Here is a 17,402-nt window from a genome sequence, read left to right as displayed (position 1 = left end):
TCCCGAATTCTCCTCACCGCACCTGGCCCTGCCGATCACCGCCATTATTACACTTTCCTGCCATTGGATCCCGTGCTCCCCCTCACGTGACCCTGTCAACGCTCGTCCCATCAATCATCATTAGCTCGTCCATTAGTAACCATGGTCCCGGGGAACAATACTGTCCCGCTATCGCTCCGTACTGTCATTACATCACCTCCTCCCCCATCCCTCTTGAAAAAATTGCCTTCCTCCGCTAACACAATTTCAACAATTTATTTTTAGGCCGAATAAACCGTTTAACACAACGCGTAACAATTGTTTAGGGGTTGATGGAACAACCTACACTTTAGAAAACCAATGTGAACCACCGCAACAAAATCCGTAACACAACAATAACGCCAACTCCGAACAACACACGCAAGCAACCCCCACGATCATTCCGTCAAGCCATAGACATTTTGAACATACGGACACCCACAAACACAATGCAACACACAAGAAACCAACAATATCACGGCGCTCCGTCAACGAAATGTCCAGCTCTTGACATCGGTCCTTTTCTTCGGGCAGATTTTGTGGCCAACAAAAGGCCAAGAAGGCTTGCACTCAAGCCGGGGGGGGGGGGGGGGCGGAGGGGTTTGAGGTCTTCGGCTACTTCTGACGCCAGGGATCCACAACTGGGGGTGGAACAACAGACATCCCTCGGCATTCGATTACTCCAGCCCACCAGCCCGGCCCGTCCGACACCCCAGACCCCGACTACACAACAATGGGGATGAATGATGCAGGACTAAAACAACAAACGGCACCAAGCGCGATTAACGGCGACTCAGCGGCAACATCACACTCACACTTGCCTGCACCGTGGCCGTCCAATTTCAACGACTCTCCCCACCGGCCATATACCTGGCCAGTGCAAATTTCGGGGACCAAAGCAATGGCGCTTCGCAACCGATTTAGCCATGCTCTATCCCGTACTACACCTCTTCTGACTAACACACTCCGACACATCACACAGATTGACAATCTTCCTGATGCTGGACCCCCTCCAAAATCCTTATCAGCGAATTTCCACGGCCACCCTTCCCTCAACAGGAGTCGTACTCAACAACATGCACCCCGAACTTAGGGTTACTGCCACAACTCCCCTTCCACACTTTCCAGCATGTGTCCTCACTCTCGTCTCAGCACTCGGCCCGAACCTGTCGCATTCCGCTAAACTCCCTCCGCAATATTCCTTTCGCCTGAACCCCCGCAATTTCCATAAACCCGAAAAGGATCTGCAGGAATGGTTCCCCTACTGAACAGCGTTAGCACCCATCGCGGTACGAGTCTGCGGCCCTTTTCGCTTCAAGACAGCCCAAGGAGGACCCCCGTCTCCTGCCACCCAAGTCTCACCGTTCGGTACAACGTAATGGGACCACTATCCCCAATCTCTGCGAGCATCTGGCCCACCGTTCCAGACGCGCCACAGAGGGTCTCAACCTCCGGGCTATCAGATCGGGCCTACTGCTCCAGATGCGCCACGGAGGGTCTCGACCTCCGGGCCATCAGGTCAAGCCATCTGCCGTAACCTGATGGGACCACTACTCCCAGCCACAATGCCCACACCTCACTGCGCCAGATGTGCAGGGAGGGTCTCGACCTCCGGCCCATCAGGTCAAACCGTCTGCCACAGCACGACAGGACCACTACTCCCTGAGCAATGTAAGCACACAGCCCACTGTTCAAGACATGCCATGGAGGGTCTTGCCTTCCGGGCTGTCGGCCAGTCCTTCCTTCTCCAAGTCGGGATCATCTGCTTCATGCAGCCCCCCAAGTCCGTCCTTGTAGGGCCTCACCTGCTTGCGGGCACCCCTCGGCGGGTTGTATACAGCCGACATCTCCTTGTAGGCCTCCTGAAGCATGGACCTCTTCTCCTCAGGGATGGCAAAGCAGCCAGCACCTCTTCCTCTGTCCAGCTGACAGACTGGTACGCTGCTCCAAACTGGTGGGTGAAGGCACTCCGTCTTCACCCGCCGCTGTAAATTCTTTAATTAATGGCAACCGTCGTGGTTGCTTGACGGCTTCCCGCTCCGCCATCCGAGATCACACCGCCACTGTAGCCTCCCGCACAGGCTTCGAAATGGCGGCCATTGGCCGTGTCTCCACCCGCAAAATGGTCTCCAGCGCGGGAACCCCGATCGCAGGCGGACACTCCCCCATCCATGCCCGAGTTTGCGGCTCGTCCCCGGTTGCGTCGGCTCCCGAAGTCGCCACTCTCTTCTTCGATGTCAAATCAGCGACGGTCAACCGGAGCCGATCCGCCTCCGCCATCAGGGCTCGCCACTGCTCTGACGCAGGTGCCGTATCCTTTGCACACTCGGGCTTCGTTACCAGGCTCCCGGCTCCAGGGGCAGCTGGGGAAACTCAATATGAAGATGCTACAGGTTGGTTCTTACTATTTACCTTCTTCGGCATTTTACAATAGCCACTTCTGACACCACTGTAACGTAGCTCTCAGAGACGCCGTCTTGTCTTCTGTATATTTATTAAGAATAAAGTCCAATGACAACTCAACATGTAACCGCGAGTGACTCTGTACACTTGGGTAGTGACGCAACTCTATTCTGAGACAACATAGCTTCCAATCTCAGGACAACTCGCAGACGATGGAGACGACCCGATCCAAGGCGACGACGACGGCAGTTCCCCACACCAAGCAGCCCCAAGCCTCCGCTCGTGCTGCTACTTATCCTCGCCCGGTCCGGCCACGCCCTTATTCCCGAATTCTCCTCACCGCACCTGGCCCTGCCGATCACCGCCATTATTACACTTTCCTGCCATTGGATCCCGTGCTCCCCCTCACGTTACCCTGTCAATGCTTGTCTCATTAATAATCATTAGCTCGTCCATTAGTTACTATGGTCCCGGGGAACCATACTGTCCCGCTATCGCTCCGCACTGTCATTACACAAGTAGATTATTATACAGGAGGTGGTGGGTTCCATCTCGACCCTGATGCCTGCTGTCTGTGTGTCTATCTCCCCGTGGTCGCATGGTTTTTTTTCCGGGTCCTCTGGTTTGTCCCTCCACATTTAGAATTAACGTGCTTTTTGGGTATTTGGCTGCCATAAATTTCCACATGATAAGCCACTTTGTTGAGCTATAATTTCTGAAATATAGCTACATAGCTCAGTGGGTCTTACCCGGTAAAATACAAAAAAAAAGTTTAGTTTATTTTACATCATATTTGTACACGATTACAGCATAACGTCGCTGATCCAATTCACTGGGGACTGAGGTATCGGTGGATACGTGAAAAGGTCGGATTTGTGGACATCTATAGAAGACGACAATCCACACCACAGCGCAGAATTACTACACTGGCTGTGGGCGGTCAATCGGTCAGGGTGGATATGTGGCAGGCGGACATTTTGTGATGAAGGTATGTACCTATTTTGTGATGTGGGAATCTTCCAGCATTGCATATTAAACCACTCCGTTGCACGATTGTAAATTAGTGTGGGGACACGTAAAAGTTGCAGCCCCTGCAATTTCTTGATCACGCCACTGCTGTCAGAAGGGCCTCCCTGTTAGAGGGAGCTCTGGAGAGCCCCTCCAGAGGGTTTTTGTTCCTGCTCTTCACAATGGGCAGTCACCTTGGGAGTGGTGCTGTTACCCACATTTAACCCACCACACGCGACTTTCCCAATCGACGAACTGTGGTGGTACCAATTTATACTGCTGGGGGGAAAAAGGTAGGGAGTTTACAAACGTGGCCATTGTTTCAACTGTCGTGTTGGGCTATTGATCTGGAGAGCTATGGATTGATCTGGAGACATTTAGAAACGTTTAGAGTATTTGGCTGCTCTAAATTTCCAACGTAATAATCCACTTTGTTGAGCTATCATTTGTGGCCAGGTCGCTTCGGAAAAAAGAGCTACGACACTCAGTGGCTCTTATCTGGTAGAAAATAAAGGAAAAATAGTTTAGTATTAGTTTAAGTCCAGTGTGCCAAGGATTATACCACAGCAACGAGTGTAATGGATCTTACAGTTTGATGCACGTGAATGAATTAAATGAGACCTGCACAGTTAATTATAAACACTAAACAGCGAGTGCAGTATGCACGTTAAATTTGTCAGCAGATTTGTGAGTGCCGACCAACGCTCATTGAAGTGCAGGTGGCAATCAGGAAAAACCGAAATCATTTTCATTTGACACCAACCACGAATAGAGCAAGTCTACACCATCATCTTAGTTCACAGTTGGGGCACACGTACAACAAAGAGTAACTGTAATTTACAAAAAGAAAAAAAAACTGTTGACTCAGGGTCACAAACGTTACCGGGGATAGCGATGTAATTGGTTGAAGACAAATGTTCAGGCTATTTACCCAGGATATAGTTGCGTTGCCAATTTATTAGGCAAAAGAGAAACATGCAAACGGTCCTGAAGATGGCTTTGAACCGTTCAGCTAGCAAGAGTGAATACACGGTGATTCCATGCATGCACTGCTTCACTTGATAATATGTTCACATTCCGATTGGTCACTCACTACGTTATTCTTCAATTTTGAGAGGGTGGGGGGAGGGGCTCTTCTGAATAAAATCTATTTTATTTTACATGGGAAATGAGAACAGGAAAACCGGCACATCAACGTTTTCTGACGTATTTTTACACTCCATTATATTCTCTGCCCTAGGCAACTGCCTATGTTACCTACTTCTAATACCGTGACACCACCACTGCCTTAGAGATCCAAGGAAACATCAAACGCAACTAATTCTCACATTTATCATCAGCCATTATCAATCCACTGTTGAATGAAAGCCTCAAGCCACCATATTTCACCGTCCTGCAATTTAACAATCCATCTAGCGTTTACACAGAAGCCTATTTCATTGCTCCAGTTCACGATGAACGTACTATTCGGTGTATTCCCTCCTTTAACTGCTACTCATTAATTAGTCTCAACAACGGACCATCATCCCTTCTGAGTGACCTGCCCAAGCTTACTTACTTTTCTTAACAGTCATTGTGATGTCTATAACAGTCATTGCGATGTCACCAAGTTTCACGTGTTCTCAAAGGCACGTGGTTTCCTTTCTGTCTCTCAAGTGCAATTCCAAGGATGCATATCTTTTTTTTACGTTTCTTTTGCCCAATTTCAACTGTTGTCTCATTTTCTGTAGATTTGTTTCCACATCTCTCTTTCATGTCACAGTAGGTTAAATAATCTCAAAGTTATATTCTTAGTTCTTTCGGTAAAGTCACGTTGAAGGGAAACAATAAAATATATATAAAACAATACAATTTCTCACGACGTTTCGACCATAACACACCTGAAGACGACCGTTTGTGTTATGGTCGAAACGTCGTGAGAATTTTTATTGTTTTATATATATTTTATTATTTTATTGTTTCCCTTCAACGTGACTTTACCGAAAGAACTAAGAATATGAATGACTGCAGTCACGAAAGCTTTAAATCAAAATTTCATCTCAAAGTTAGTTTGGCCAGAATTAATGCACATCTGGCTAACCAAAGTTCTGCGAAATGACTCGTGCCTCGCACACTTTCTTGCCAAAATCAGTGGAGACTGGAGAAAAGGCAAAGGGGTGAGCAAGGGGAGCATGCGTGAGGGTTGCCGGAAGGTAGAGGAAGAATCTTGGAAGGGTTCAAGAGGAGCCGAGATGGACGAGAGTAAGCCACTTCGGGAGAAATGAGGCTGATGAGTTATAACACTGTCACTGGCTGTGCTTGTGCATTACAGATGGGATGTTTAACCCGTAGGCTTTCGCGTCCATTATTATCCACAAGAGGTTTTTTTTTAGTTAGGTCACGAAAATAAAATTTGCCGTTAAACCTGCCACCGTCCAAACCATAAATCAATTACTAAGGTTTGTCACGTAAACAATTTGCATCTTTTGTTTACGTGACAAACCTTACTAATTGACTGTGTCGGGTGGTGGCGGGTTTAACGACACATTTATATTTTCGCGATCTAACCCAAAACAACCTTTATTATGGATACAAGTACAAAGCCTGAATCTAGACTCATCAACGGTGATGGGAAGGGAGATGCCACACGGTCATGCGAATCCCTCAGAGCTGTCCGTATATCGATGGTATTTGTAAAGTCCGCCCGAAAGGCACACTTTCACTTTGTGTATTTTTATATATTCCTTAAGCAAAGCCCTTTTGCTTCCTAGCAGCGACCTTCTTTCTTTTCGTCTCTGGTAGGGCGATATGCAAATGAGGAGCATTATAAATCCAACCACGACCTCTGCAAAGTAATGCATTTATGGGATTTGCTGCATTAAAATTGTGTATGTTTGCATACGCAGCAGATGTGTCCCGACAGTACAAATGCTGCACACAAAGAAACGTAAATCCTTGCACAAAACGCCTGCCAAAGCAGCTGATAACATTCTAATTGAATTACAATTTTTCATTGAACAAAATTACTTTCTATTCTATGTTTGCACATTATTGAACAATATTATTATTATATTCTTTGGTTCTTTCGGTAAAGTCACGTAGGTATAAAATAGAATTCATCTCATTACTTATTTTATTTTCTTTCTACGTGACTTTTCCGAAAGAACCAAAGAGTATGGATTCCTGCAGTCATGAAAGCTTCAAATCAAGATTATTATTTACCCTCGCACAGCCAAGGAAATAAAGGTGGTTTTTACTGAAACAAATGTAGAGTGCCACTCCTGTTTGCACCCTTGAGCCAGTGATTAAAATTATACATTCCTATCGCAAGGCCTATCCATAGCACAACCGCTGCTGACAACATAGATGGACTCGTCCATCTGAATAACTGCCAAATCGTTCTCCGTGGTGCTAACGTTAAAAAACCGCCACTTTTTTCAAATGTTCTTGTTGTGGTTTTCACACCTGATGATGATTGCTTGTGTTGCAGTCGAAACGTCGTGAGAATTTTATTGTTGTATATTTTTATTATTTTATTGTTTCCCTTCTACGTGACTTTACCGAAAGAACCAAGAATATAAGTAGTACTCAATTTATATATACAGTATTCCATTGTTATTCGCGAGGGACACGTTCCGGAGCGGCTCGTGAATAGAACATTTCACGGATAATGATATTGGCCCACGGAAACCCATCTTTAAAAAAAATGAATTACCATAAAGAAATGCATACATTATACATATCATCACTTTTTCTATCATCACTTTATTTAATAACTATATCTCATCACTTTCTCGCATCACATTCTCTCTCATCACTCGATCTCCTAGATTTCTTTCTATCTCTCTCTATGCAGTCGTGTAGAGATCCAGATGCGATTCGCAGGTTCGTGAATAACAAGGGACTACGGTACCACAGAAATGAACGACTGAGCCAACCCCAAACCAGAATTTGCGAACCATGAGGTTTCCCTCCTGTGGCGCTCGGATGGATAGCAAATAAGTAGCAATAATTGATAGAATGTAACATGACTTAATGACCAAATCACTAAAAATGCACCCAATCTTATCAGATCTATAGTTATATTTTACCAGGTAAGGCACAATGAGTTTTGAGCTTTTTCATAAGTGACCTGGCCGCAAATGATAGCTCAACGAAGTGGCTTATCATGTGGAAATTTATAGCAGCCAAATACTTTAAACACAATTTTATTCTAAATGTGGAGGGAAAAACCGGAGGAGCCAGAACAAAATCCAAGTGACCACGGAGGAAAGAGACTCCATCAAACCCAGGGCCTCGTCGGGATCGAATTCACGACTTCTGCATAATAGGCGAGCTAGTAAACAACTCACCACCACGGCGCTGTTCTGTACATCTATACTACCCATGCTTATGCAGACTACATTCACCAACCCGCATTGACCAGTATGGTCACATATTTTCCCAAATATACTACGTAGCCTACTGGCATGTATGTTTACATTATAAGCGGTATTACCGATGAATTTGGTGAGGAAATTCAAATTCTGTCAGTGGCCTATGTATTTAGTGTGCAGGTGGTCCGATTGCACCGTAGCGCAATGGGAACAGTGAGGCCCAGGCACTGGGCGACAAAAAGAAATGAAATTTGACAAGGGGGCTCCACCATGTTCTACCGATCGTTTCCCACGGCGGGTCTCCCTCGCTTCATGTGAAGTAGTAATAGATGCGTTCCAAAAAAAAACACGGCGCACAAAGCAAAACCGCACGAAGAGACGGCTGCCTGCCGAGTAGCGCGCACAGTACACACACAGTATACACACATAGTACACACACATATAGTACACACACACACAGTACACACAGTATACACACACAGTACACACACATAGTACACACACATAGTACACACACACACAGTACACACAATATGATACTGGTAGGAACCTCCTGGTTACACCACCAGCCCACAGGGGATTATTGTGTCCGTCCGTCCGTCGTGCATCCAAAAATGGGAGGGGTGGGGCTGGGTGGAGAGGGGAGGGTGGGGAGGGGCTGGGTGGGGTTGGGTGGGGGGTGGGTGGGGCTGGGTGGGGAGGGTGGGGCTGGGTGGGGCTGGGTGGGAGGGGAGGGTGGGGAGGGGCTGGGTGGGGTTGGGTGGGGGGTGGGTGGGGCTGGGTGGGGAGGGTGGGGCTGGGTGGGGCTGGGTGGGAGGGGAGGGGAGGGTGGGGAGGGGCTGGGTGGGGAGGGTGGGGCTGGGTGGGGAGGGTGGGGAGGGGCTGGTTAGGGAGGGAGGGGCTGGGTGGGGAGGGGAGGGTGGGGAGGGGCTGGGTGGGGAGGGTGGGGCTGAGTGGGGGGTGGGAGGGGAGGGTGGGGAGGGTGGGGCTGGGTGGGGAAGGTGGGAGGGGTTGGGTGGGGAGGGTGTTGCTGGGTGGAGGGTGGGAGGGGTGGGGCTGGGTGGGGAGGGGCTGGTCACCCCGTGGTGCCCTTATAAAACTCAACGTTTAACCTACTCACGCCGGCTTGTGCCCCGCCCTCACAGTCGGGAATATTTGCGGAATACACCACGTGGTGCCGCCATTGACCCTGGCCATTGACCGAGCAACCCAACGTTCCTGCCAGCTCCCTCCGCAGGAATGTGTTCCCACGTCCGACCGCATAGCCGCATCTTAGTGAATTCAAACCGCATCATAGAGCGAATGTTGGGTAGAAATAGGTTAGCCGCATGTAAAGTGTGCGAAATCTCACACACCGAACCCGCGTAGAGCAAGCGAAACCTGGACACACTTTTGCAAGAGGTACAAATGTTATCCATCTAGTGACCCCGGACACAATCGAATGGATTTCCTAAACTCAACGCACAGCCACAAACTCGTCTGTTGCTTTTTCAAATATCATACAGCAGACGACTAGGTTCCATACAAACCATACTACGCTCCAGTACCTCGCATCGACCGTCTGTCTGTCTACACACCCAGCAACTCATTCGCGAGAACCACCGTGAGTTGCAGTTATTTCGAAATTGTCCAAGCAGGAGGCAAGATTATAATAATCATGTCAGTATTGCGATTAGCTCTGCCTGTCAGCCGGAGAAGTTAAATGTCAACGCGCAGCTCAAACGAAACAAATCGGCATTTTGATGGAAGCAATTCCATCTTACGTCCTTTGAAAAAAAAAAAGTGAAACTATGTGCATCACTTAATGTCAAAAGTTTTTACCTTTACTTCCAGTGCATGTTATTAAAAAAAATTGTGAGCACATTATAAAATGGCATATTGAATTTCATTTACACACTGTCACACTATAACTGCTACATATATTGCATTTGTCTAAAAATGGACCGCCAACATTGATGAGGCGAGCGCATTGGATTTCGTCTGGGCATTTTTATAATCCAGCATAGCAAATGAAGCACTCAAGACAAAGAAGATGCAAAATCATGCTACTCCCTAGCCATTGCTGAAAGTAGGGGCTCATAAGTTACTGTCTTAAAAGCCCTCGTCTCAGCGGTGATCAAGTGATGCTGTGCGGCAGCACGATGCACCGGATAGTGCCAATTTTATGTAATGTGCTATTTAAGTAACTAGGTGAATCCCAGCAGTACTTTAACATTTCTCATGGCATGTCTGAACGGCACACGTATGCATTGAAACCGTGATAGGCAGCGGAACATTTAAATAGGTTAACGTAGATTACATTTGGGAGAGTTGTGGTGCAGTGGCTGTCGCTCCACGTGAACCCAGCGAGCCGAGTTCGATTCCCTGCCACGGCTAACATGAGCGGCGAGTGATGTCTGAACCAACCAACCAACCAAACCCCCTCACCTCCCCCACCGCCCCAACGTGAGGTCTGGCCGAACTACCAGGTCTGGCCGAACTACCACCATGACAGACTAACACGGTATGTGTAAGGCTTCATTCAGTCAGCAGTTCATTGCCATTGCGCTGTTAATGTTTAATTATTTAATTAATAAGATTACAAGAAAAACAAAGTCGACCTAAAATTATTCAGTGCTTGTAACAGCACTACATCTGCATATCATAAAATTAGCGCAAAGTAAGGTGTTTATATAACTCTATACTACGTACAAGTCTTACGAACCGTATAAAGTATTTTTATTCCTGTGCCCTTGCCACCGGCCGTATGTGTATCCAGTATCGGGCACGTGATTATATGGCAGCAGTGGATATAGCATGGCTCACGACGGCGACGATGATGATGTTGCGTCGTTGGAGTAAGCCACGCTGCTATGATGGGAACTACGTAAGCAACGCAAGTCGCCATTCAAGTCGCAAATGAGTCCATGCAACCGCTCTTACTCGCTGAGGCCGCCGACTCACAACCAGACCGCCCGAGCGCCAAAGTCAAATTCGTAAACGGAGACACCACTATAACGTGAGCATCTTGCACGCTGTAAAAGTTGTAACTAATGCGCAATTTGCACGGTCTTCGGAAGGCATTGTGTGCCAAGTACGTTGGTGACAAATAGATACATTCCGAACAGAGAAAGCAGCATTTAGTAAAACGAAGTCGAGCGTGGCCTAGAGCGTGGGATGCAGATAATATTGCAGTTCATCTCATCTGAATGCAAATGCTACGCAGATTTGACTTTAGTAACTGCTAGTGTAGTATAGCATAACAGTCAGACTCTAGCACAGAGAAACCCAGGCTTATCAAGACAAATGCTTCACTTTGCCTCCGAGATCAAATACAATCCTATTATATAAACCGGCCCTTTTCAAGTCCTCATGACCCACATACTGCACAGCTTTCACCGATTACTCACCGTCAGGAGCACGCAATATCTATTGGCTTAATTTGAATATGAATGGAACAGATTACGACTGTGTAGGGTTTTGTACTTGTGCTGTTGTTCTCCGACGTGTTGTCGGGTTGGACCGCATGTTATTTGACAACAGCGTCTGACGTTTGCACAGGCGCCGCGGTGGTGAGATGTTATCTCCCTCGCCTGGTATACAGGAGGTCGTGGGTTCAATTCCGAGCCTGACGCCTGCTGTACATTTGGAGTTTGCGTGTTCTCCCCGTGGTCGCGTGGATTTTTCTCCGGGTCATCTAGTTTTTTTCTCCACATTTAGAAACATGGGTTTAGAGTATTCACACTATGAGCCACTTCGTTGAGCCACAGTGAGGGAAGAAAAGTATTTGATCCCCTGCTGATTTTGTACGTTGGCCCACTGACAAAGAAATGATCAGTCTATAATTTTAATGGTAGGTTTATTTGAACGGTGAGAGACAGAATAACAACAAAAAAATCCAGAACAACGCATGTCAAAAATTTTATAAATTGATTTGCATTTTCATGAAGGAAATAAGTATTTGACCCCTCTGCAAAACATGACTTAGTACTTGGTGGCAAAACCCTTGTTGGCAATCACAGAGGTCAGACGTTTCTTGTAGTTGGCCACCAGGTTTGCACACATTTCAGGAGAGATTTTGTCCCACTCCTCTTTGCAGATCTTCTCCAAGTCATTAAGGTTTCGAGGCTGACGTTTGGCAACTCGAACCTTCAGCTCCCTCCACAGATTTTCTATGGGATTAAGGTCTGGAGACTGGCTAGGCCACTCCAGAACCTTAATGTGCTTCTTCTTGAGCCACTCCTTTGTTGCCTTGGCCGTGTGTTTTGGGTCATTGTCATGCTGGAATACCCATCCACGACCCATTTTCAATGCCCTGGCTGAGGGAAGGAGGTTCTCACCCAAGATTTGACGGTACATGGCCCCGTCCATCGTCCCTTTGATGCTGTGAAGTTGTCCTGTCCCCTTAGCAGAAAAACACCCCCAAAGCATAATGTTTCCACCTCCATGTTTGACGGTGGGATGGTGTTCTTGGATCATAGGCAGCATTCCTCCTCCTCCAAACACGGCGAGTTGAGTTGATGCCAAAGAGCTCCATTTTGGTCTCATCTGACCACAACACTTTCACCCAGTTGTCCTCTGAATCATTCAGATGTTCATTGGCAAACTTCAGACGGGCATGTATATGTGCTTTCTTGAGCAGGGGGACCTTGCGGGCGCTGCAGGATTTCAGTCCTTCACGGCGTAGTGTGTTACCAATTGTTTTCTTGGTAAATATGGTCCCAGCTGCCTTGAGATCATTGACAAGATCCTCCCGTGTAGTTCTGGGCTGATTCCTCACCGTTCTCATGATCATTGCAACTCCACGAGGTGAGATCTTGCATGGAGCCCCAGGCTGAGGGAGATTGACAGTTCTTTTGTGTTTCTTCCGTTTGCGAATAATCGCACCAACTGTTGTCACCTTCTCACCAAGCTGCTTGGCAATGGTCTTGTAGCCCATTGCAGCCTTGTGTAAGTCTACAATCTTGTCCCTGACATCCTTGGAGAGCTCTTTGGTCTTGGCAATGGTGGAGAGTTTGGAATCTGATTGATTGCTTCTGTGGACAGGTGTCTTTTATACAGGGAACAAGCAGAGATTAGGAGTACTCAATTTAAGAGTGTGCTCCTAATCTCAGCTCGTTACCTGTACAAAAGATACCTGGGAGCCAGAAATCTTTCTGATTGAGAGGGGGTCAAATACTTATTTCCCTCATAAAAATACAAATCAATTTATAACATTTTTGACATGCGATTTTTTGGATTTTTTTGTTGTTATTCTGTCTCTCACTGTTCAAATAAACCTACCATTAAAATTATAGACTGATCATTTCTTTGTCAGTGGGCAAACGTACAAAATCAGCAGGGGATCAAATACTTTTTTTCCCTCACTTTATCACTTGTGGCCAGGTTGCTTCTGAAAATATATATATAACTAAGTAGGCCTTACTTGGTAAAACACTAAAATAGTTTAATAGTTGAATAGTTTCGCTCCACGTGTTGGGAGCTTTTTTAATCACCCACTCACAGGAGTCCTGGCTCATTGCTCGGACCCCTTTACTGCAAGATATGACGGTGTCCATCCAGTACTCACTGAGCTGAGTTGGCTTCTGGTTGCCGAATGAATATGAACCACAATACCTTGCTTATCTCGTCAAGGAGCATCAAATATCAAGTAAACTCCGGTCATTCGTGCAGTGGCTTTTCGCTGGCCATCGAACAAAGCCGGTCATTGCATCGCACGCTTTCAGATGGGCTTTTGCGATCGTCTAAAATGTTCTTTATTCCAATACTAGGACGCCACTGGAGCTATGCACTTTTAAATAATCTAAATTGAAAACTCATTTCTTTGAAACTGCTTTTTGTGTTTAGTTTGTTGACCTTCTGCCGCACCTCAGATTAGCACGGTTAGCTAAGTACAGTGCGAAAGAGTTCAACATACATACTTACGAAGCTCCCAGCTAGACGGAGGGAAATGTTGGACATGACTGTCATGCCAGAAAAATGCGCGGTACAACCCGAAACACATCGGAGAGCGATCGAAACGACCGGTGACTCCGAGAACAGCTCACTGTGGAAGGGTTGCCAGGACTGTGGTTTGAAAAAGACACCACTGGGCTGTATACGTTTTGACGTTCGTGAACAAGCGGCGTTTAAATTGCAACGCAACGTCACATTGCACGCAAACAATGATTTCGTAAAAGCATATTCATACAACCATGCACTTACTAATGGTTGAAAATTCCACACACAGATGTCACCATAACAAATGCACTTTTTGCGATTCATTCTTCAATATATCAAACCTTAATAACACTTGGAAATAGCATAATATTTTAATCTAATTGCACTAACATCCATATGTCATGAAAAAATGATGCCTAATTCTGAACCCTTACACGGCATTAAAAAGCTCATGTAATAGAAGGGTCTGTTGAATGCAATATCACACAACTCTCTTTGAATTCCCTTAAAGTGACCTTTTATTAATCCAGATGCCAATTTACAATACACCCTGCTGCAGTGAAATGTTAATTTCGTGGTAGTCAAACTGACATTTTTATTTCTCGAAGCTGGAAATTAGTCATATTCAGTGCAAAACCAAACGCAATGATACGTGTTATTTCTCAGTCATCGAAGACCAGGCTGAAACCATCAACTCGCTAAGCTTGAGAACCCAGTTTAATCGCACGTGGCAAAAACATAGACTTGAACCCTCGATCTCAAAGATGCTGGATCATTGCTCTGACCCGTGAGTGACCCAGCCCCCTCAATGTCACGGAGTTATTTTTTTAAAATTATGTTTTTATTATGGAAGGCGCACACACCCGGTACAACGTGTCAATGGTTTCTGGGGAGGTGGACAGAACATTGTCATGGGATTCTTCAGTGTCCACAGATGACACGCTGTGATAATTCCCTCTGTGCGTGATCTCTGGACGAAATTAATACAATCGTTGAGCCATAGGCATACCTGTCAACCCATACGGTTTACCCTTATACTTGTACAGGGTCTACAGCCATTTGAATACGGGGACATTTTTGTTGGTCTATTTGTTTGTGTTTCTCCCTTGTGATGGGACTTTGTGGGATGAACGTTGAGATTTATAAGGGCACGGGATGAACAATGAGGTCTGAATTGGTCTGTAATAAGGTAGGGCACTGATAAGGGGTTGACAGGTATGCATTGGCTGAGTGGAAAGTTATTTGAGCGGCAGGCTACTCAACCATGCAATTGCTGTCATTATCAATGTACCTTGAGTCAGAGGCACCCTGCGGTACCGTACATGGGAGGGGTCTTCGTCACACACGCACGTTTCCAGAGGGCTCCACTTGCTATTCGACTCATCATATGCACGAGCAAATTAGAATCACTAGGAGACTGACGGGTCGCACGAGAAGATCAACAAATGCCGCCTTCTTGGGGGAACGTTGCTTTAAAAAACCCTTCCTCGTCAAGGTAGCCGTGTCAGTTTTACATGTCACCATTGTCATGAAATGAGTGTGTCTGACCCACAATAACAATAAACCCTCCAACAATAGCCATTGAACACTTGGTTCGAGTAGAGCAAGGGCTGGATTTTGGTATGGAATTTCCAGGCTTTTTGAGTGGTGAGAAAAAAAAACCTAATTTACTTCAGAAATTCAGCATTTCAATGGTTTCAAAGCACCACTGTCTAAACGTGCAATGTGCCCGTGCACGCACGAGATGGTAAGTGGTTCTACACAGGAGAATACCCATCTGGCTTTAATGGGTCAGATCCCAACAGCACGCTGATTGAATCAGCTTGTATACTAAGGACCATCTAAAAACCACGTACCAACAAGATTCAACACGTATCTATTTTGCCACCTAACTTTACTGCCGTCCAACTAATTAAAAAAAAAACTTACACCATTTTTTTTTTACAATGTAATGTTTATTTTTAATACCCTTAAGTCGCACGCGCGTACATGTACGCCAATTTTTGTGTGTCAAATCCCACTGCTGAATGCCGGATGAGGGCCTCCCGACAGTCGCGCGGGCTGTCGGGATCATTCGAGCTTGCTTCGTCACTCTGGTCAGTGCGTTGGTGCAGTTGGGGACCGTGGATGTGGAAGCGTTCAATTAGCGTGCAACAATGCGTTCTGTTGCACTGCCCTATGCTGCGCAAAGACGTAAGGCTGCAGCACTATCACAACTTGTTTGTGGCAGGGCTGCTGGTCCACCCTCTGATTAGTACGGTCGGATACGTACGGTGCGAAAGAAGTTCAAGATGCTTACTGCACACATCCATTATAATATCCAGGCTCAAATCTGTTGATCTTCCATGATCTGAGATCGGGTGCATTTCAGGTGATTTGTTCATAGTAACCGCCCGGGTTTTACACATCTAACGTGATCGATCACTCCCGTGTGCAATATTAATGTGATGAGTTTGCTGATTTTGTACCTTTTATGTGACACTAATGTATTGCCGTCATCGTGCCAGGACGCTCCATGCAAACGAGATGTGAATCTGTGATCCCACTGGTTCGTCTGGTATATCGTATATTATCAGGGCTTTTTAATTCTAAAGCTACAAGGGGGTGGAGAAGACATGCCCCGATCAATGAATTCTCACAATCCCACTCGCATGTGCAATTAATACGCGTGTACACAAAGCTGTACGTATGTGCAAATAAGAAATTCCCCTGGCATCTCAATACAATTACAATCATGAGTACATTTCAATCTCTCAGACTACATCACTGACTGATAAACACGAATGTAATTAGATTAGAAGCTGATCGACTGTCAACCTTAGCAGATTTTCCGTAAATGTTTTTAAATTAATATTATTTATTATAACGACAGCTCTGATTGTTTTGTTACTTTTGTAATACGCAATTAATTATGTAATTTTATCTCTAATTGCATGTCTTTCTTGCAAAACAATCTTACTAAGTATATTTATTCATTACGAAATTCATGTTCTCGCCATATTAATTACATATGTTTTTTTTTCTCTAAAATGCATTTGCATTCTTCCTGCATTTATCTTTTAAACGCCGCAGCCTTCTGCGTGCCACCCAACAGCGCTACCTGTCCTCCTTATCCAGGGTGTGAAATAGTTGCGCAGTGGTTAACGCGTATCATTACGAATCCGGCACCTTCAGTTCAATTCCCGGCCGAGGCTATAATATCAGTGGCGAGTGATGTCGGATCCAAACCTGGGCCACCCTTTCGCCAATCCGCATTGACTAGCCTGGTGAATGGATCCTGGGAACCCCTTTATTAAAGTGCAATAACAAACATGGTGAAATATGGGCAAACAACCCCCACGACCAAAACGGCACGGGGAGGATTTTATCTATCAACGGATTAACACAGGGCTGTAAATTATTGTTATTTCAGTTAATTTACCGAGGTCTCCTACGAATATGAGAAGCTTTGTCTCTTTGGGCTCTCACTAGATTGAAATAAAAGAAACCAGTCGATCAAAACGTTTTTCGCTCACAACAGTCATGGCCGTTTTTGATTAATTCAGATCAGCAAAGTGAAGCTGCATCGCATTCAAATGTGCGGCTGACTCTTGCCTCTACAAAGAGTGTACCCCTGGAGATACAGTATATAACCTATGGGATATGCAAGCAATGCTCAGCGTCGTCAAGCCTTCATCGAGTCCATCTCTTTTGACTCTG

The 17,402-nt window shown here is 45.9% G+C and overlaps 1 protein-coding gene across 2 annotated transcripts in view; it reads right to left on the bottom strand.

Moving 5' to 3' along the window:
• Positions 1 to 17,402, bottom strand: part of LOC116948854 (RUN domain-containing protein 3B-like) — an 88,772-nt gene that overhangs the window by 50,633 nt on the left and 20,737 nt on the right. The window lies entirely within an intron of this gene.

This window comes from Petromyzon marinus, chromosome 2 (assembly GCF_048934315.1).
Source record: "Petromyzon marinus isolate PM22_M1 ecotype Great Lakes invasive population chromosome 2, UKy_Petmar_22M1.pri1.0, whole genome shotgun sequence".
In the NCBI taxonomy this organism is placed as follows: Eukaryota; Metazoa; Chordata; class Hyperoartia; order Petromyzontiformes; family Petromyzontidae; genus Petromyzon; species Petromyzon marinus.
The sequence above is the reverse complement of the archived record's forward strand: the minus strand, read 5'-3'. Positions and strand labels throughout refer to the sequence as shown.